The sequence below is a fragment of the Aythya ferina genome, assembly GCF_964211825.1.
Source record: "Aythya ferina genome assembly, chromosome: 3".
Lineage (NCBI taxonomy): Eukaryota > Metazoa > Chordata > Aves > Anseriformes > Anatidae > Aythya > Aythya ferina.
In genome coordinates, this window is record NC_140298.1 from 101,666,112 (window position 1) to 101,688,893 (window position 22,782).

Consider the following 22,782-nt stretch of genomic DNA (forward strand, 5'->3'; position numbering starts at 1 on the left):
TAGGTATGTATAACTCTAAACTCCTTTAATTCTACTTGATATCAGAGCATGTATTCAGATCAGACAAATTCATTCTGCAATGTTCAGAAAAGAAAGAAAAGAAAAAAAAAAAAAAAAGAAAGAAAAAGGGGGTGGGGGGGCATTATGGCATTATATTTTTAATACTTCCTGTATTTCAGTTCATACACTTAAAGTGTTTTTTTGGCTCCCCTCCTTTTTCATTAGCAACAGGCATCTACTAAGATCCCACTTACAACTTTTTGATTTGCATGAAAAGCAGCACTGGAAAGATAATCAGAGAAGAATTTAAGGTACATTTAATGTATGTGAAATTTACATGTATTATACAATCAACAAGAATATAATAAAAGAATATAACTTGGGTCAACAAATAAGGTGGCTGAAATTTAAGACATGCCAGATTCATAGCCAAACAGACTATTCAAGCTTCCCTTTGGGAATGTACTGAAATAGACTTTTTTTTTTCTTTGCATTCTAGACATTTACTCCACAGTTTTGGCAGCTCCTGTATATCCACAGGACAAAGTCAGTAGTCTTGCTTGTATTGTTGTTGCTTTATTGACATTGTCTTGAATGACTATTGTGGCTCGGGCCTGACATTTTCTTGAAGAACAAAACTGAGAAAGTGGAAATAACAAGTTGTAAATGTAGGTGTTGGTAAAATGTGAGGTGAAACTTCATGGGATAAAAAGGAAGCACTTCCAACCTCTTCAAACGGTGAGGTTCAATTACTTTAAAGAACACAGGAAACTTAACAGAGAATGGGATTTTACCTAAGTATTGGGATCCTTAAATATTAAATATTTATTAAATATTGTAATATAATCCTTAAATATTGGAATCTATAAAGGGGAATTGACCTGTGCAGCAGCACTAGTGAGATTTAACACTGTAAAGTCTTTGTATGTTCTTTCTCCCCTGACACTTAACACAAAGATGCTGCCATCTATGTATAAATAACTAAGAATGATTTAAAATAATAATAAATAATAATAATAAATAATATTATTAATAATAAAGGATTATTTTTTGCCCAGTGAACACGATATATGTGTTCATACCTTTGAATATGTGCATATGCAGCTTTAGTGTTTATAAAATGAGAGGCTCTGTTCATTTATTTTTAGCATGTTTTCATAATAGAAGAGTACATGCTCTTTCATAATTGGAATGGAATACCCTTTTTCTTTTCTTGCTTGCCTTTATAGTCTACTGTGGGCTTCTTCAAACCTAGGAATCTTGAGGCATAGCCTCCTGGTATGTTTTAAAGTTAATGATGAATTTTTTTTTTATCTTCTGCACAGATGTGGTTGTTCAGATCACAACCTCTCTTATGTTTTCAAACTTTTATGCTTTATTTGTTTTAGTGCACCAAGAAACACCAAGTATGGTCTTTTGCACAAGTATGGTCTTTTGCACATGATACGGTTTGCAATGCTTATTTACAGTTACCATCCAAGACATTGCTTCATTATCAAGTTAGCCCAAGTGATAGAAGAAAAAGTGAGGGTACTCTGGAAAGATATGCTATGACCACTGATCACGTGTGCCACCCAAATAATTTAAATTCAAAGTCTTTGGCAGAAACATGAGTTTTCTGTAGTCATGTAATTAAAATTTCCTTCTGCTGGCGGGTGAACAAGGGATTTATCTGGGGGTGAAGTGTAATCTGAATAAAAAAGATAATTCATAAATTGCTCAGAATGTTCCAAAAGCAAAATGAATCACACATGAAAGTGTTTGATGTGTAAGGTTTAGTGGTTTAGGAACAGAGACATAGACTAGAAAAACAAGTTGCATATCAAACTGTACTATACAGAAAAAACAGCATGGACAAAATTAATAATGAAAAACAGGTAGAAGAATGAATTAATGGAGAATGGGATAGGGAGAGAAACTAAGCAAAATAATAAGGATTGAATACCTGAATTTGAGTTTAAATAGAGCCAGGATGCTATCCTTATCAACTGTTTTTCTTCTCACATCTCTGTCAAAATTCAGGTAAAAAATATGACCTTCTATTTCACTTAAATATTATAAGCCAAAATTGCAGAGCAGTCTCTGATTTTAGGTCAATCCCTGACATTTTCTTCTGAGCCCTGATCTGGGAAATCCTACCCTTGCTAAGGGTAGAAAGAAGACTAGAATGAAGAAAGCATTCACTAAGAACTATCCTTGCCAACAGAATTCAGCTGATTTTTTTATTTTATTTTTTTTTCATGTCTGCCTTGCTGAATTCATAACCCCAGCAAGATAAACATATCACAGTTCCTGCTCAATGTATAGGATAGAAAGACTGAGCTAAGGAATGAAATCCACAACAGCTGGCATTGAACAGGGTTGAATATCTACACCAGCAAGTAAAGAATACCAAAGAGAAGTGTTTTTGAAATCCTCTTTGCTCCTGAGTTTTATGCTCCTCACTATGTCTGTGAAGCTGAAATTCACAGCTGAAAACCTTCTCATAGTTTAAGGTGCTAAGTCATCCTATTGGCTAACTAGTGCACTCTACATATAATGGTAGTATTATTGTGCAATTGTTGTAAACTTCTCAGTTTATATTAGTCTTTTGTTTTGAATGCTCAGCTGTGCAATTTGTCTTCCAGAGGGAGATGAAAACCTCTCTTCCAAGTGCCATAGCTGTTAGAAGGAAGGCTTGTATCAATTCATGGCCAGAGGCCAGAATCTACAACTCAGATATCTTCTGCATTTTCCTAAGAGCACAATTCTTGTTTGAATTGTACAAAACTCCTGTAAGTTTTCTGTTCTTTTTGTGTAGTCTCCAGTTATCAGTAGGATTGGTGGAATGTCCTCACACATTATTGTTTCTAGTCTGATGGTTAGGTCATACTCCTGAGGGTTGGAAATTGTAGTTTTGGACTCCTTATATTCCTCTGTTTATCATTTTCAACAGTCTATTTACTTATAATATTTTATAGATAATCTAAAGGGCTTTAGGTCAAAAGGCTTTTGCTGTAGAGCTGTATTAATGCCTAATTCAGGTGAAGAGACCATATCCTGTTTCTCTGAGTCATCTTAGGTCCACAGCATATTACCTTCTCTCTCCAAAATCTCCCTATTTAAGTTAATGTGCTTCAGATTTGTATTTATCCAAAAGTTATTATTTTCAAATTTCATACAGCATCTGAAAACTAGTACTATTTTTCCTGGGTAATCATTCCTATTTAATAGTCTTCAGAGTACTCTAAAACATATATGTTCACTGAGGTTTTCTTAAAATTCATTGTGTCTTACTAGAATATAATAAGGTATATTAACTATGTAACCTTAGGATTAACTGGGCAAAGAGTGTCTCAAATATAAACTTCCAGCCATCCCAGGAACATGTAGAGTTCACACATTCTACTAGTCATTTTGAAAACAACAAAACAATAGTGTGTGTGGTTTCTGTTTTTTCTTTTCCTGTTTTTACCTTCAGGCTATGACTCTACTCATTTCCCTAATTTACCATAGTCACTTAACAGATAGGATTTTGGATACAGTTTTTTTTTTTTTTTTTCACCCTCCACGAGAAAACAGTAAAGAAAATTAAAGACATCTAATTCTGAGGAGTTTAAGAGGGTCTGATAGTCCCCATTGTAGTACTAAAATCTTAAGGAGTCATTCCTGGTATTTGTGTAACCTGGGGTTCCATATCACTGAGATGGGATTTGAAAAAAGGATGTGGGGTTTAATGCATTGGGTGAATAAAAAGAAAGGACAGTGCTAGCATAATCATTTGATTGTAAAAGAGAAGAATGGTTTCTAATACCTGCCACAGATGTCTTTGCATCTGGTTTAACAGATATGCTCTTCAAGCATAGATCATGAGTGGAAAATTTCTATTAGCCTCCAAGTCTAAACAAGGTTCTGCTTTGGTGAAAAAAAGATATTAATTGTGCTACAGTTGACACAGATACTGTTACCTGAATGACATGTGTTATCAGCATAGACGGAAGGAGGGTGAGCATTTTCTGAGCGTGTATGGTTGATGATAGAGAGATTAGAATTAAAAATATGTTAGCATATAACTCCATATGCAGTTTCCTGTCTCAGACATAAACAAAACTACACTTCACCTTCTGGAAAGGCACAGACCATTTCAAAGCAACTTTAACAAAGTAAATCAAGAAATGTCATACTATAACTGTGTTCCAATATAATATTTGGCCTTTGCTCTCCATAGGGTGTTCGTGGCACCAGTTCAACACAGCATTTAAATATATGCAAATGATGAGACTGATCCACTGCTCAGAGACTTCATTGAAAGCCTTTCTAAAGGACTTTTGGATCAAGTCACTTGAATAGGCACTATTTTTGAATCAAATGCAAAATGAGTACTTCGGTGACCTTGAATTTATTGCTTTGAAAATATTCTCCTGAAGGATGCTCAATAACCTTCCTTACAGTTGGAACCTTTGTCCAGAGATATCTAATTTTCCCTCATTTTCATTGGTTTCCTTCTTTGGTTATTCACTGTCAGCCTAGTATGCTTTCACAGTATGCATCACCTTGACCAGAGCAAATTCTGTCAGCACATTTTTTTTTTCTGTTGCTGTTTTTTGTTTGTTTATTTTGTTTTTGTATTGATTTTTTCCCCCTAATGTTATTGAAGACATTTTTGCTCTTGTTACCTATTTATATAAAAGTCCATTTGAACCTTAGTGGTAACATCTTCCTTCTGAACAGCTTTAATCCACATGAATTTTCAGTGAACTCACAGGACTGCCTCAGCTGTTGGGTGATTCACCACAGACTTTGCACATTAGCAGGCTTGTTCACTTGCTAAGACAGAAATGAAATCTGAATGATAACTGCATGCCCCACTGTTCAACCACTATTGAACTAAAGAGGTGTGTGGAGCAGGAAGGGAATGTATACTCAAATTAGTAAAGTATGGTTAAAGTTGCTAATCAACTGAATGAATTGATTTGCTGGTAGATCATGAACTAGACAGTATTTGCATCCTGAAGAGGAAAACAATTAAGCAGTTGCAATATCGGACAGAAAATATTTTGTTGTGAGTAGTACTTATAAACTTTTTTCCAACAGACAGGCAGATAAGCCTGGTTTTGCTTGGTAGTTCATAATGAACTCATTTTTTCTGCTTTAAATATTCTTCAGACCTTGTTCACATACAAGCATCTATCATTCCCACACATTACTAAGTCATGAGAAATACTAATTAAAAAAGTCTTTTTTTTTTTTTTTTTTTTTTTTTTTTTAAAGTGGAATACAACTACATCAGCTGTGGTTACTGGTTTGATTTCAAAACCAGAAACCACAATAAAGGCTGTTTTCCTTACATCAGATGTGGTGATTAATATGTGGTAGACTTGGGCTCCAGATTTTTACAGCTCTGTTAATTGATCATGAGCCAGAGCCTGGGGCTGTATAATTAAGTTAGCTGGAAAATTAATGCAGGAAATGGCTTCTATATTTGATTGGTTTAAAAATCTATGAATACACTTATTTAATCCTTTTGAATTAAACTTGGTGCTGAAAAAATTATGTTAACTATGTCTGCAATTCCATATCTTCAGGGCAGTATTCATTTTCTGCCTTTGAAATCAGTGATGTTTGTACAAAATAGAGTCATCTTAGACTATCCAGTGAAAGGTATCTCTGCCACTTCTTGGAGATGTCAGATTATCTGCTTTTGGTCTGATGCATACCGGCAAAGTCATTAGGTTAACTAGGATCTAGGGATCAAAAGTCATTACTTGCATCCCAACAGTGGATGGCTGTGCTTGTTCAAGGCCCCTCTAAGGTAAATCAGTCTCATGTGGGTGCAGATTTTGCCTGTTCACTTTAGGATGATAGGAATAAGGCCTCATTAAACAGTGATTGATCTTATATAGTTTGCCTATAATACAGACAAATATGTCCCCTCTACCTTGTATTCTTAGACTGAATGAGATCTCCAAACAAGATTAGAAATGCTATATCAAAAATATTGTTGAAAGAAGGCAAAGGAATGAATGGGGAAGGTCTCATAAGAGCAGGGTAGAAGAGAATCACCTCACTTACCCTGCTGGCCATGCTTCTTTTGATGCAACCCAAGGTATGGTTGACTTCCTGAATGCAAGGACACATTACCAGCTCATGTGGAGCTTCTCATCAAAAAAACACACCCAGGTTGGTTAATGAGTGGAGGAAGAATCTAAGTGTTTTGAGAAAAGGTATTTTATTTTATTTTATTTTATTTTATTTATTTATTTAAAATACCAAATTTCAATGCAAATTGATTTCAGTGTAATGTACACTAGTATCAGTAACAAAATATAATCAATGTATTCTCTCTTAGGTTAAGTTTGTCATTTGCTATCACATTAAATGGCTGTTACTCAGCAAGTTGTAGATCTTTGTAGGATCATTTTAGGGCTGCTTTTCTTCACAGATGGGAGGTGACAGCATAGAGCCAAAGAGAAAGAAAAATCATGATGGACAAATAAAAGCAAAATAAGAAATAACTCTCTCATAACTTTTTTGCTCTTTAATTGCATTTAGACTTGTCAAAGAGAAAGAACTTTAATCAGGGGACCTCTAATGATAATATATGTGGAGTATAAAATATTTTGTTTGAAAAAATACAAAGCAGAAGTTAAAAAAACATTACTGAGAGTGTGCCAGGCATTGGTAATAAATAAACTAAAGCTGAACATAACTGGGGGGAACGGTTATGGTTGTACAATTACAGTTGTTATGCTAAGGTGATGTCCTAACATTACTAGCACTGCCAAGAAACAAGATTCTATTCTAACTTTTAAAAGCAAGCTACTGTTAGGGAGAAAAAGACTTCCACTGGTGTCTTGTTTGGAAACTACAAAAACCCTAGGCCAGAACCGAGGTTACCTTACCCTCCTTGTAATTCTTATTAATTCGATGGGGGAACAAAATGAAAACTCTATAGTCATATGTTTACGTATCATACTAAAGCAACAATAGGTGATCAAATTAGTAAGAAGTACTAATTTGAAGTAAGAAGTACTGTTGCTCTGCGAATTTAATATTGTTTATGTTGTTACTGGATTGAATTAAAAGCTTCCACATTCTTAAACTTCTAATTTGCATTTTAATAATGTGCCATGGTTAAAGAAACTTTTTTTTTTTTTTTTTTTTCCCGGGGGGTGCAGGGATTGTTCAGATATTTTATGATATTTTCTCCAGCTTTGCTTCTCTCTGCATGATTTATTTATTGAAATCTTATAACTGATAGAGGTTCAACCAAGAAAGCCGATGTTTATTTCAGGAAACCACTACAAATTTTGAACTCCTATAGAATTATGCATAGTTTAATTAAATCTTTAACTACTTCCATATATACTTTTTCTGTATTGAATGATCTAATGTTATTTTTTTTCTGTATTCTGAATTACATGTATCTAATGCAAGAGTCTTCAGAAAGCAGAAACATATAGACAATATTTGACACATGACAGGTAAAGTTAGCAAGATGAATAATACTTAAGGAGGAGTTAGGAATTTTGGAGAACAAATCATAACCAGATTTTATTTTTCTATCTTCTCATCTATTTCAGTCCCTTGAAACTTCTTCTTTTACAGATATATGCACTCATCCCTTCTGGTAGGAAGTTGAAGTTTCTTTCTCTGCCACCACAAACACTAGTAATAATTATCGAAACAAGATATATAATAATAGCTTGATTCACTGGTAATGACTGAAAAATTGTAACTGGTGCAGATTCTTTTTCTTCCTGTATGATGTGCTGTTGTTTACATTTTTATGAGAAGCATACACATCATTGTCATTATGTTTAATTAACATTTTTCCATGTACTTTTCTCTATTTTAAATTATTATGTTAAGTATATTGTTTGAGGGAATATGCATCAGCAGCTTCTCCAGAAGTATAGGATTAATGTCCTTGACACGCTAGGATTTATGTATGAAGGACCCCATCCTGTAGTCTTTGTTCATATATGATTTCTATACAGATTTGTCAGAGAATATCAGTGTTCTAAAAAGTTCTATTTCTGGTTATGTCTCTGTGCCAGTAGTACTGACACTTGGAGCTTTGGATCAGCTTTTATAGTGTCTCACACAATTACATGTTATGTAGTATATAGAATAATTTCAAGACTGCTTTTCTTCATGGTGGGAGATAAAATTGTATATAAAATTCTGATGGGCAGATAAAAGTGAGATGAAAACTGTAATACTGATATTTTCTTAGGAATATCATCCATGTGGGTGTCCCTGAATACGTCCTCTTTACTGGCCAGAAAATTGTTCCTCGGCAGAAGCTGAACAGTTTGGACATTTATAGGGGGTTCTCACACTCAGCAGGATGGATCAAACATTTTGCTGTGTCTGAACTCAGGCGGATGGTACATACAGATGAAATTTCATGTTAAAATCCAACACTATACAGCACTGAACCATACATTTTTGCCCACAAAGTCCTGGACAGAATATTTCAAGGATTTTATGGCAGAAAAGGGGTAATATTACTTCATCATCTAGATTTTATATATTTGCTGTGTCTTCCCTAAGTGTTCTTTGCTATTACATTTTGTAGTAAAAGTTCTGAACTAAAAGTGTTTTATCCATTTGAAAATTGACATTATCTTGGTTGTCTGTCTTTCTGTCTTTCCTTCCTTCCTTCCTTCCTTCCTTCCTTCCTTCCTTCCTTCCTTCCTTCCTTCCTTCCTTCCTTCCTTCCTTCCTTCCTTCCTTCCTTCCTTCCTTCTTTCCTTCTTTCCTTCCTTGCTTCCTTCCTTCTTTCTTTCTTTCTTTCCTTCTTTCTCTCTCTCTCTCTCTTGCTTTCTTCTTTTTTGCTTTATATATATTCATATATGTTTTGGAAAGAGATGTCATCCTGAGGGACCTTGACAGGCTTGAGAGGTCAGCCTATGCAAACTTCATGAGGTTCAACAAGGGCAAGTTCAAGGTCCTGGGGAAAGGACCTTGTATGTGGGCACATGCAATCCCAAACACAAATACAGCCTGGATGGAGAATGGATTGAGAGTAGCCCTGATGGGAAGGTCCTGGGGGTGTTGTTTGATGAGAAGCTTGACGTGAGCTGTGCGCTTGCAGCTCAGAAAGTCAAGCATACCCTGGGCTGCACCAAAAGAAGCATGGCCGGCAAGGTGAGGGAGGTGATTCTCCCCTTCTACTCTGTTCTTGGAGGACCCCACCTGAAGGGGTTACCCCACCTTGGCCCCCAACACAAGACAGACATAGAATTAGAATAAGTCCGGAGAAGGGCTGATGATGATCAAGGAGCTGGGGCACCTCTCCTACAAAGACAAGTTGAGAGAGTTGGGGTTGTTCAGCCTGGAGAAGACAAGGCATCAGGGACACCATATAGTGTCCTGCCAGTACCTAAAGGGCACCCACATGAAAGCTGGGGAGGGACTCTTTGTCAGGGAGTGTAATGATAGGAAAAGGGATAATGGCTTTAAACTAAAAGAAGGTAGGTTTAGATTAGATATTCAGAATAAATTCTTTACTCTGAGGGTGGTAAGGCACTGGCACAGGCTGCCCAGAGAAGCTGTGGGTGCCCCATCCCTGGAAGTGTTCAAGGTGAGGTGGGATGGGGTTTCAAGCAACCTGGTCTAGTGGAAGGTGTCCCTGCCCTTGGCAGGGGGGAGGGGTGGAATTAGATGATCTTTACAATCCCTTCCAACTCAAATCATTTAATGATTCCATTGTATGATTCTATGTCATAGGACTGTAATAAACTTTGTGTCTTACTCGCTGAGTTACATATTCAAAAAATACAATGATGGAGCATATGTCTATAAAAATCTATGAATTTTGTAATTCTTTGGACCCCAGCTGTCAGTGTAGGACGGCGAAATATAGGGTGCTGAGGTTTTTTGTTTTCTTTATGTAGTACTGTTTCAACAAGTGTAGTTATGAAGAAATCTGTCAGGTGAAGGAATCTCTACAGGCAGGTAGAAGCCAAAGGTTTGGGAAACAACCAGTTTCCAACTCTATCCTCATCTGTATCTGTCAGATACTGAAGAATACAATATACTTGGTATTTATGAATAGTATAGAAGAAAGATGCAGTACAATGACGTTAAGTTAAAGTTCCCTACTTATTAAAGACAGAGCTGAAATCATTCTAGAATTAGTGGTAGGTGTTCCTTGCTTTCAGTAGAGATGTCTGAATTGTAAGCCACTCTCATTTGTGTACAAATTGCCGGTCACTTCAGCAATGAGGAATATCATGGAGAAAGAAATGAGACTGTGTAGTGCCATATGCTTGATAAAGCAGGAGGAAACGAGTCAATGATTACATTGAATAAAGATAGTTAAAACAGGTGAAGCAGTTATTTTGAGTAACTGACTGTAAGAAATTAATTGCAGTGGTGAACAAAAAACACAAGACACTGCTGTAGGCAAGGTGAAAAAATGCCCTTCTATCTATCCTAATATGTTGATCACAAAAAGAACTCTGAGGAGTCGTCTCCTATAACTTCTGTACCCTGGGGCATTAGTATTAATAACGTTACTACTAAAAGGCTAGTACTAGTGCCCCTGATCCTTGCTTGCTTTTACTTTTAGGAGTATTAGTGACAACAACACTTAAAAGCACAGAGCATGGGTGATAAAGCTCCCATTCAATTTGATGCATTAGAATTGTAGGCTCTGCATTACTGCAGACAATGGAGCCATTAACTTACTATCAATCACCTGTGTCACAGCACAGCCCACTCTAACAAGAAGCCACGGGGCATTAAGTATAAATAGCAGACATAAGTCAACCCCCCCTTGATCAGTTGTAATTGTGAGAGAAGGATTGTAAACTGTTTGGACCTCTGTCCAGGCTTTCTGATACATGCCAGTGTGAACCTGGAAACGCAGCTCTAGGGATGTCCTGTTTTATTAGAGGGCTCTCAGTGATGGATATAGAGCATGGTCCCTCCCCTTTAGATTTTTAATTATTATTATTTTTTTATTTTATTTTATTTTATTTTATTTTATTTTATTTTATTTTATTTTATTTTATTTTTATTTTTTTCTTTGGCTTGTGTACCTCTGGGCAGTCCAAGGAAGCTCCATCTGTTGTACCTTAAATTTCATCTTTATTTCCTATTTTGACTTTTTGAAGCATCAGGAAGCCTGACTCTCTCTGCTGTTGCTTGGGATAACTCCGCAGACAGTGGAGTCTGTGGGGTTAGCTATAGGGATAGAGAATGATATGCCAAAAATTAAGGTGACAGGGTATAGAATAAATTTACATTGTTGTGGGTGCCTGGAGAATTAGATCTAGACAGGCTTTCATATATATATATGTATTATTATTATTTCTGTCTTTACAAGCTAGAACAGCTAGATTTGTATAGTACTCTTTTCCCTTTACTGCTTCTCTTCCAAGGGAGGTGAATGGAAGCTATTTTAATTGTTCTTCTAGGAGTAAATAAGATTGCAAATTAGATGCAATATCCTTTGCTTCGTTTCCTGGCATGAAGGGCTAGTGCAAGCTTTTAAAAGTAGGCAATTGCATAAAAGTGTGGTGGTCAAGGACTGTGAGTCTTCAATGACTTCCACTGATAATTTTATCAAAATTAAATTGCCCACTCTTTTATTTTGTTGTGGAAATCCTGAGAGAAGATAGCAATGAAATAGCTCACTGTTTTCTGCTGAAATATATTTATATCCCCTATGCAAAAGGATTTGCTAGCACAAAGAAGTGTAATTTACACTTTCCTGTGACAGCTTTTGTGACTTTGACCTGAAAAGTCGAAAGGAATCCAGGCATACTTACCTAAGGTGGCTATAAATAGATTTAAATGCAGTGACTTATCTTAAAGTTAACAATAAGTTGTCTTTATAGTGCTAACAAACTAGACCACACAGCTTTGTTTTGATTTTTACCTGAAGTATAGACCTGTGTGGTCTAGATGGATGATATCAATTACATTTGAAAGCCTGATAAAATGGAATGCAGATGATTTATCTATCTGATACCAACCTCTTGATACAAGCCACAGGCATTAGTAAACCTTGGTGTATATATATCATTCTTATTCTTGTGAATGCTTTTTTTTTTTTTTCTTCCTTAATGTATACATCTTCCTTTCTTCCAATAGCTTTTCCCAGTGGTTAAAGTCAGTGGATTATGGTGAATTTGTTGCAAGTTACTGAGACGCTGTAAACAAAACATTCATTGCAGGTGACCAACATAGTATATGCAACAGTGTTGCATACTCACGCAGACACGATCACACACGTTTCCACATGCTACTTCTGTCAGTGGCTGAAAAATATAGTTGCTGAGAAAATATTTTTATCAAATTAAATGAAAACTATTACTCTAAATCTCTGGTGTTGAAAATAATACCTTAAAATGCCTAAAAAAAAGACAAAATTACAGGTGATCATGTATTGCACTGTATGCATACTGTTGCAAGACCACGATACAGTAAATGAATCATTTAGCATTTAAAACACAGGCCTAAGTATATAACTCCTGTGAAATTGTTATTTTCTAATTACTATTTTTCCCAAACATGCAAAGAATAAGTGATACATGAAAATTCCTACCACTGCATGAAACTTACTTGAAACAGACTGGAAAGGAAATTCAAAACATGAGTGTAATGAGAAAAGGATGCTTATATGCCCATATTAAGTGAGAAACATTCCCTAATAGCCCCCTGGCTGGTGTACAACACACATGGATGTATGCATAGGTATATTTCTGAATAACAGACACACTGAAAATGTTTCCAATGCTTTTCAATGAAATACAAAATTCTGATAAATTTAAAAATGTCAGGGAGAAAAAAGTTCATTTGATCATAGATGTTTATTTTTCCAAAATGCCAGCTTGTGAAAAATTACCATTTCTAAACATGTAATTTTGATGTTTAAAATGTGGAATTATGCATTTAAATTTTAATATAGCAGATACAATTGATTTATTTTGGCCTAAATTAGGTTGGGAAGGATAAGGAAGAAATTACTGTAATTTTGTAAGAGTTAAAAAAATCATTTTCCAGGGAGGCATTTTGAGCAATCACTTTGAGAGGCTGAAAGCTTCCATTTCAGGAATGGAAATTGGAAAAAGTCTTGGTTTATTTACTGAAATGGGAATTTATAGTTTGTGGGAGTCTCATGTGCAGCTGACACTGCTTAACACTTCTGGTACATGCAGCTGAAATTCCAGAACTGTGAAGAACAGTGGTGTAATTGTTTCATAAAATTAAATTTTAGAGGAAATAGGCCTTTCTCAGTTGTTACAATTCCTTCTTGGCTTTAATCTTAGGAATCCGAACCTCAGTACAGGTCAGATGTGCAAAGTTTAAAAATATGATTGGACGAAGCTGTAAAAACTCATCAATGCTATATCTCAGTACTTGTACTCACTCCAGTCTGTGGAGGGCTCTCTGCTAAAACACCTGGATATTGTCCCACAGTGAATTCACTAGTGCTGTGTGTTGATTCTCTTATGATAAGCTAAGAATTACTAGGGACCTTGGCTGCTGAGCAGATGTGAATCAAGGCATTGGTAGCTAGTAGTCCTCACTCAGCTGGGTTTCACAAGGCTTGCAGAGCACAGCCATGTCTTTCTACTTTAGATAGCAAGCAAGCATTATTTTCCTTACATTGCAATTAAATTGTTGACATTTTCTGCAGAACATGGGTCAGATTTTGTGCAGTATTTTGTGTGGTCGGAAGGGGAAGATGACTAAACATTTTAATGCTTTCCAGTTTTTAGACTGCACTGGTCAGTGTGGCTTTTCTAGCTGATGACATCCTTTCCTTCTGCTTACAGCAGTTTCTTCCTGTCCTGGTTTCAGTTAGCACAGAATTAATTTTCTTCCTAGTAGCTGGTGGAATGCTGTGTTTTGGCTTAGAATGAGAAGAGTGCTGATAACACCCCGATGCTTTAATTGTTGCAGAGCAGTGCTTATACTAAGCCAAGGACATCTCAGCCTTTGCTCTGTCCTGCCAACGGGCAGGCTGGGGGGTGCAGTAAGAGCTGGGAGGGGACAGACCCAGGACAGGTGACCCAAACTAGCCAAAGGGGTATTCCATACCATCTGACGTCATGCTAAACAATATATAGGGGTGGCTAGCCGGGGGGAGGGGGCCGGACTGCTCGGGGTTAGGCTGGGCATCGGTCAGCGGGTGGTGAGCAATTGCATTGTGCATCACTTGTTTGTACATACTATTATTACTTTCGTATTATCACCATTGTATCATCATCATTATTATTGTTATTATTATTTTGTTATTTTTTTTTTTTCCCGTCCTTATTAAACTGTCTTTATCTCAACTCACGGGCTTCACTTTCCATTTCTCTCCCCCGTCCCAGAGAGGGAGGGGGGAGGGTGAGCGAACGGCTGCGTGGTGTTTAGCTGCCGGTCGGGTTAAACCACGACACTTCCAAACCCTGATTGCACTCTATTCCTCTGTACTCCTCTTCTGAGATCAAAGTTATTCCTTTAAAGTCTCTCTCCATTGCCAAAGAGGTACCAAAGGGCTACTGGAAAAGGAAGAATTGTACTTCTTGTCTCTGCAGACTAGTTTATCTGGCTAAGTGTATTTTTCATCTTGAGATTTACATTCAGGCTGAGCTCAAACTGTGTGCTTGTGATTTGTATAACCTCAAGAAGTTGGAGAAGATGCATCAGAAAACAGGGCTCCTTATAGCTGAGCATGTCTAATATCTGCATAGACAACCACAACAGCTTCCATTGGGTTTCCACATACAGATGATTGGGTAGCTGATAGGAAGCTATATGAGATGTAAGAACAGTATGTGTGTTGTGCCTATGATTGCTTACTAAAACTGGTGCAGACAGCTCTCTTTTGCTTCTGTGCACATTACAGCAATGGCTTTTACCTGCATGGCCACAGATTAAGAGTTTTGCAAAGATGCTGCTTATTGTATATGCAACAGATTATATAAGGGGAGAGAAATAAATAGCGTGGTAATTAAACGAGTCTTCTGTGTAAAATAGTTGCCTAGGCTTCAGGAGAGTTCTGTTTCCCTCTTGAATTCCCACAAGATTACAATATCATAAGCAAAAGGGAGCATACACATTTATTTCACAATATCAGGTTGTCTGATTTTGGAGATGTAGTGTTTTATAAAGCTGTTCTTAGAGCTCTTACATATGGCTGTCTTAGATGCTGTCCCATGTGCATAGCTCTGCAAAACCAAATAGACATGCAGAGCCTTTCATTTCAAATTATTTTATTCATATAAATATTCATATTTATTCATATTCACCTAAGTTTCCAATGCTCTGCTCAAATCAGAGGTGAAATCAAGGGTTATGTAAAAACAAACAAAGAGGAAAACAACAACAACAACAACAACAACAAAACAATAAAATTAAAACAAGCATAGTTTTCTTTATAAGCATTGTTCTTGTGTAACCCTCAAATGCCCAAAGCTGCCATAGACTCAACCTCTTTCACAATTTTTGTGTATTCCTTTAGCTTGAGTTGTAGATTTTACTAGATTGGCAATAGTGAGCAATACACTGATTAACAGGACTCTTAGCAGACACGATGAGGTGACATTCCTTCCAGGCAGAAAGAGAAAATAAACACCTTAAACTGTCTTTTTATACAATTTTAATAAGGGAATAGTAATAGATATCATACTCAGCTATTGGCTTAGATGGAAAATCTAAAGGCAGACAACATGAGCTTGAAGACAAAAAAGTTTGGTTCTATCGAAAGGGTCAAACATTGTTTCTGTAAGAGGGAAACCTAAAAGAAAACCTGCTTTCTGAATCAGCTTCTCCTGATCTCCGGTGCCTGAGACGCAGATGCACTGGAATAGCTTTGACGTAACATAATCTTGTTCTTTGTCAAGACAGTCTCACTATTTGGACCCTGCTGATTTATAAAATCTGGAGCTTAGCACAGATGGAGAATGAAAGGAACACAGTGATTGATTTTATTAAGTCATTGGGGAATTTTTGAGATAGCTTATTAACACAAGGTGGACGCACTAAAGATTAGTTTTTAAGGAAGACAAACTGATAAGCAAATTTTATTAGTAGTCTTTCTTTAAGGTATAATGAATCATCTATTCAATGTAATTTTTAAGTTTTAAAACTATGAACTATGGCAAATATTGTGTTTTCTATTCATTAACCTAATGTGTACTCTTTTTATAGAAAGGAATATTTTATGCTCAAAATACTAAAGAACAAGCAAAATCCTGCTAATTTAATTAAGTTTAAGGGACATACAGATATTTAAACTCAAACTGTATATTGTACTGTACCATACCAATTTATAATAACATAAAATAACATGTACAATACATTTAAATTATTTTTGTGTACCCACTGTAAGTTAAAAGGAAAAAAACACACTTGAAACTGCTTAAATTTTTATAAAATAATGAAGTGCATTATGTAGAAGTATTGTATTATTTAAGTTCAAGTACAAATAAAATAATTTATTTTATCATTGGAATATTTCCTTTTAATGCAAGAAGTATATTATGCATGTGTCTGTGCAATTGAAACATACATTGCATACATATAGAATCATAGAAACAGAGAATCATAGAAGGCACTTATAGATCATCTAGTTCCAACCCCTCTGCCATAAGCAGGGATGCCACCCACTAGATCAGGTTGCCCATGGCCTCATCCAACCTGGCCTTAAACACTTCCAGAGATGGGGCACCCACAGTCTCTCTGGACAACCTGCTCCAGTGCCTCACCACCCTCTGAGTGAAGAATTTCCTTCTAACCTCTAATCTAAATCTTCATTCTTTTAATTTGAAACCATTCCCCCTTGTCCCATCATTATCTGCTTGAGTAAAGAGTCCTTCTCCATTCTTTTTACAAGACCTCTTTAAGTACTGAAAAGCTGCAATGACGTCACGCCAGAGATGACGTCATCTCTTCTTTAGGCTGAACATCCCCAGCTCTCTCAGCCTTTCTTCATAGGAGAGGTACTCCAGCCCTCTGATCATTTTTGTGGACCCCCTCCAGACTCACTCTTACACGTCCACTTGTCCTTCTTGTGCTGGAGAGTCCAAACCTGGATACAGCACTCCAGGTGAGGCCTTACAAGGGGGACAATCACCTCCCTCAACTTGCTGGTCCCTTATAATGCAGCCCAGGATGCAGTTGGCCTTCTGCGTTGCAAGCACACACTGCTGACTCATGTTGAGCTTTTCATCCATCAGAACATCCAAATCTTTCTCTGCAGGGCTGGTCTCAGTGAATTCTTCTCCTCGTCTGTACTTATGTCTGGGATTTCCCCATTCTAGGTGCAGCACCTTGCTTTTGGACTTGTTGAACCTGATTAGGCTCAATGGGCCCAATTCTCAAGCTTATCCAGATCATTTTGGATGGCATCCCTTCCTTCTCTTGTATTGACTGCACCACTCAGCTCAGTATCATCTGCAAACTTGCTGAGGGTGTGCTTGATGCCATTGCCTATATCATTGATAAAGATATTAAATAACACTGGTCCCAAGATAGACCCCTGAGGGACACTACTCATCACTGTTATCCACCTGGACATAAAGCCATTGACTACAACATTCTAGTTGTGGTCATCCAGCCAATTCCTTATCCACCAAATAGTCTACTCGATAAATCCATCTCTCTCCAATTTGGAGATAAGGATTTTTTTTGTGGGACCATGTCAAAGGCCTTACAGAATTCCAGGTAGATGACATTGGTCAGTCTTGTCAACTTATGCAGTCACTCCATCACAGAAGGCTACCAGATTGGTCAGGCATGATTTGTCATTGGTGAAGCCATGCTGGCTGTCTCAGATCACCTCCTTGTCTTGCACGTGACTTAACATTACTTCCAGGAGGATCTCTTCTGGGATCTTGCCAGCCACAGAGGTGAGGCTCACCAGTCTGTAGTTCCCCAGGTCCTCCTTTCTACCCTTCTTAAAAATGGGAGTGATATTTCCCTTTTTCCAGTCACTGAGGACTTCACCTGACTGCCAAGACTGATGGAACGTAGCTTGGCAACTGGACCAGCCAGTTCCCTCAGAATTCTGGAATGTGTGTTGTACCTGTTCAGTTTGATCAGGTGGTCTCAAACCCGCTCTTTGCTTACAGTGGGAGGGACTTTGCTCCCCCAGACCCTGCCCAGAGGTTCAGGGACTCAAGACATGGAAAAGCAGACATAGAGAGAACAGACATGGAAAAGACTGAATTACTCAAGAAGTTCTTTGCCTCAGACTTTACTGCCAGTCTATGTTCCATATTTCTTGTCTGTCAAGATGAAGTACATCCCTTTCCCCTGGAAAATCTAGTTTAAAGCTCTGCTAATAAGTCCAGCCAGCTTGCTGCCCAGAATTCTCTTGCCCCACCTGGACAGGTGTGCCCCATCTGGTGTCAACATGTCCAGTCTCTCAAAAGTTCATCTGAGATCATAGAACCCCTAATCCTGAACATGGCACCAATCACCAAGCCAATCATTCACCTGATCCATTCCTTCTTCTTGGGTTCCAGTCTCCAACTGGAAGGATAGACGAGAACTCTATCTGTGTTTCTGATCACTTCAACATCTTTCTGGAACATGAAGTCCCTTTTGATATTCCAGAGTCTCCTCATTGCAGCCTCATTTGACCCTACATGAAAGAGGAAGAATGGGTGGTAGTCCTCTGGCTTTACAAGACTTGTAACTTTTTTTTGTGATATTGCAAATGTGAGCCCCCATCAGGCAGAAAACCTCTCTAGAGAAAGTGTCTGGATGGCAAATGGGTGCTTCAGTGCCTCTCAGCAAAGAATCTCCAATTACTAACACCCTTCACAATTTTTTTTTATTATTATTTTTTGGCACTGGTTCTAATACAGGTGGTTGATTGGGCCAAGTTTGGACAGTTCTGTGCTGGGTCTTGACACACTCTCTTTTTTCCATCCCCACAGCATGGTATCTGTACTTCAGAGGCAAGGGGGAGGGCCTCTTTCTCCCCTGAGCAGAGAAGAGGATCCAGTCTTCTTTGTCTTGTGAGTCAGTAAAGTCTGTCAGCTCAGGCTTCTGAGAGACTGTAAACTTGTCCTTGACCCTTGGGAACCTAAAAAAACTCATAAAATCCAAACTGTATTAGAAATACAATACAGTTGATTTAAGTAGAAATTCAAAGAAATAACAAAATTAAGTACAGATGCGTCTATTTTAGAAATATCAAACACCTTGGCTAACAGAAATGATCTAAAGTGCATGAAAGTCAATGAAAATTAATTATAATTTAATTAACTTTGATGAGTGATGAGTTTGTCAAATCTCTAATTTTTTCAAGTTAGATTCATATATATTAACGTCTCCAAGATCTCTTGTGAATTTTCAGTTCTACTGAAAAAGCTATATTTCATCTGTTTTCATGGGAAGCCATGGAAAATTACAAACTAGTTAGGATTTAAGTTTTGTTTGGAGATTCTATACACTTTTGGAGACCATGAATGTAGCACTAAGTCAATAAAAAAGATCAAATATATCTCTCTCTATATATATATAGATTATCAACAAATGAGCTGTTGAATAGTAATAGAACAAAAGATTATGAAAATCAAAACAGAACAAAATCAGTCAAAGAGAATAACATCAGTGCATTAATATTCTTTTAAGGCCGATTATTATTTTTAGATTTGGTTAGAAAAGTCTTTCTGATGATACTGAAGCAAAATTTTCAGTGCTCATAAGTCCAGTGAAATTTTCTTTTGGGAAAGAGAGAGAGACAGAGATGGAATAGTAAGAAATTGTTTAAGATTTTTATTTTTAAAAGTGTGCACCTGAAATATTGATCATCACTGGACATTTAAAAAGAGATCAAATATTTTCTGATTGATAGTACATTTTTGCTTAGATGTGATGTGTAAAAATATTTATAATACGGCATATCTGAATGGCTTTATTGGCTGTGTATATTTCAGAGTATATGAGTTTTGTTAATGTTGCCTTACTGGAAAACCATACGCTGGAAAACCATATTACCCTTTTCCCATACTGTACCTAGTCTTCTTGTATAAATAGCAGTGGATACTGTGGAAACCCTAGAGGGTAGTACTTGAACTATAATTATATTCTGGTCATTAGTAATTATTCCACAGTGTATTGCAAAACATATTCTCTAAAAATAAAATAAAATAAAGGCAGGAGTTGTAATAGAACAGATCTTTAATTTGGGGTTATTTTATTGCCACCATATTGACCCAAAAGATCTGAACTATCAAGCCTCTTTCCTATGTAGTTAATGTAGAAACATACATGATATAACTAGCAATTTTAGTGTGGTTCCAATTTCTAACTTTGACTTCTTGTTGCTATCAACAAGTTTCCATTAATGAAGGCTCATTAAAACATTTGCTTTTTATGTGACTGTTATGACAATTTATGCTGTATATGTGAAAGAATGTTTTTCTTCATTGGGCTCAGTAACTATTATCTATTTGAAGCATCTGATTTTCAAATAATTGCTGAATGTTAAAATGCATTATTTTTCTAATCAGTTTTACTAATAAAGGAATGAGTGGAGAAAAAAAAAAAAAAAAAAAAGAAAGAACTTTTAACTTTCATTATTATTATTTTTTTTATTACTTTTTTTTTTTTTTTCAGGTGAAATCAAAACTTTTAGTAAAGTTATGACCAGCAGGTTCACTCAATTTCTCATGAAAAGGTTATTTCAATCAATAGGGGTATTTCAACTGACTTATACACACTTTGATTCATTCTGTAATTCTGTACCTTTGCGATGCAGCTATATCATTTATATAGAAGCTAAATGAGGTCATGAAATATAAAATGTTGACTTTATTTATTCAGTTGCTTCATGTTTGTGGTACTGCAATGAGGTATATTTTCAGATAGGAAAAACAAAAAAGATATGTCTGAAACCTTTTTTTGCCCTTTTTGACAAATATAAGTGTTATTTTAGTGTAGATTATGAAATCCCATATTAATTAATATGATTACATCGGCAACAGGATACATTTACTATATCATATTATATGAATATAATATGATTTTAACACTGTCAGTGTTCAATGACTGTCATTAAGTCATTATCTGTGTCTGTGTCTGTCATTCAGTGTCTGTAAATATGTTGTAAACCCAGTTATATACAGTATATAATGTTACATATTTTTGTTTGTTTGTTTATTTGTTTAATAAAAGACTTATCTGACTAACATGAGTGATTTAGAGGTCCTAGTCTATATTTGTGAAAAAATTTGCTGAAGTACAACCACCATAAGAAAAGTCACCATGGCCATGTGCGTTGCTAGACACAGTATTGATATGTGATTCTGCTCCTAAAGTAAAAGAGAGAACCAGGCCCTGGGTGTCAGCAGAGGAAATTAAAGAATAATCAACAGTTGGATAACATTATCCTTTGTGTGGGAGAGGCAATGAGTTATATATATTTTTATTTATTTATTTATTTATTTGTAAAAACTGATACAGAGTGGACCTGTAATCAGAAGTCAGTCTGATTATGTCTATAGCTGGGATGACTGAGAGAAAGAAAATGATAAAATGATAAAATAGTAGAAACATGTTAGTTGAGTAGAAAGATTTTTACATACTTTTCACACTTGTTCATCATCCTAATCTTGACCTGCAAATGTGATCATGAAGGAATGCTTTCTAAAAGTGAGGTTTGCTCCATTAAATAAATAAATGAATAAACAAACAAGAGTTTTTTGAACTCTATATTAGATTACTGTTTTGTCTACATGGTCCTTTAAAACTCTTTGGAAATTTCACTTTTGCATGCCATCTGTTTATGTGTTGCATCCTGTGGGAAGCTCTCCATGTTGTCTGTCATTTCATGTCAGTTATAAGGGGGTAAGTTTTACTCTATTAAACACACACAAAAAAAGCTCTGAATTTATGTTTGTTCAGCTAGTGAAACCAGAGATACAGACTCAGTTTATACGATAATACTCTATATTTCCCCCCTAAGAGTCTCTTCTATAAAAATCTGAATAAGTAATTTAGAGGGCATCATGAAATAATTTTGTTATGGGAAAGACTGGGTGAGTTTTATGTTTTAAGGTAAGATTTCTGGCTGTTCTAACTCAAGACAATTTTGTTTAAGTTTCAGTTCACCTAATAATAATAGACTGTCTAATCATAAATCACTAGTATGCTTCTCCCTTCTGTCTTTCTAATTAAAAAGCTTTCATGTGATGAGAAAAACAGACACGCACACAATCATACACATGTGCATGCACACACACACACACACACGGAGTTAAATGGATGCCACCTTAAAGATTGTCACTAGTTTCCCCTCCCCACCCTCCATCTCTCCCTTTTTTTTTTGGTCATTGGCTTTTGGAATGGAGAAAGAGTGCATCATTTTTGACATTATACCAGCCATTTCACATTTCAGTGGTTTTAATCCTAACATGAGAAGAGTTTAAATTGTCATTGTTCCAAGAAAAAGGATTTTATAATACCATATCATTATGTAATCCATTCTCTGTAATGTTTGACTGTCAGTTGTGCTGTTGTCTATGTATCTGAATTATAAAATCTCTCATGCCAAATAATTTTCACTGCATTACTACAAAACAAGTCTTTTGTATTACACTACTTTTTCTTGGAGACTGCAAAACATCTATTAACTTACATTATTTACTAACACCATTAAGCACCCTTTACTTCAGGCTAACAGATTTGCTGCTTTCAGGTTTGAGAGGTTTAAGTCTCTTCTATAATGCATCAGTTTAACAAATGGAAAAGGTGTAATGCACTGAGATTTATAAAGTGATGCGGTCAGCATTTATAACAGTTCTTCACCTTCAACTGAGGTAGATTGAGTCCTAC

The 22,782-nt window shown here is 36.3% G+C and overlaps 1 protein-coding gene across 12 annotated transcripts in view; it reads right to left on the minus strand.

Moving 5' to 3' along the window:
• Positions 1-22,782, minus strand: part of LOC311434913 (uncharacterized protein) — a gene marked incomplete at its 5' end in the record, with an annotated part of 781,460 nt that overhangs the window by 55,763 nt on the left and 702,915 nt on the right. The gene's annotated exons all lie outside the window — the stretch shown is intronic.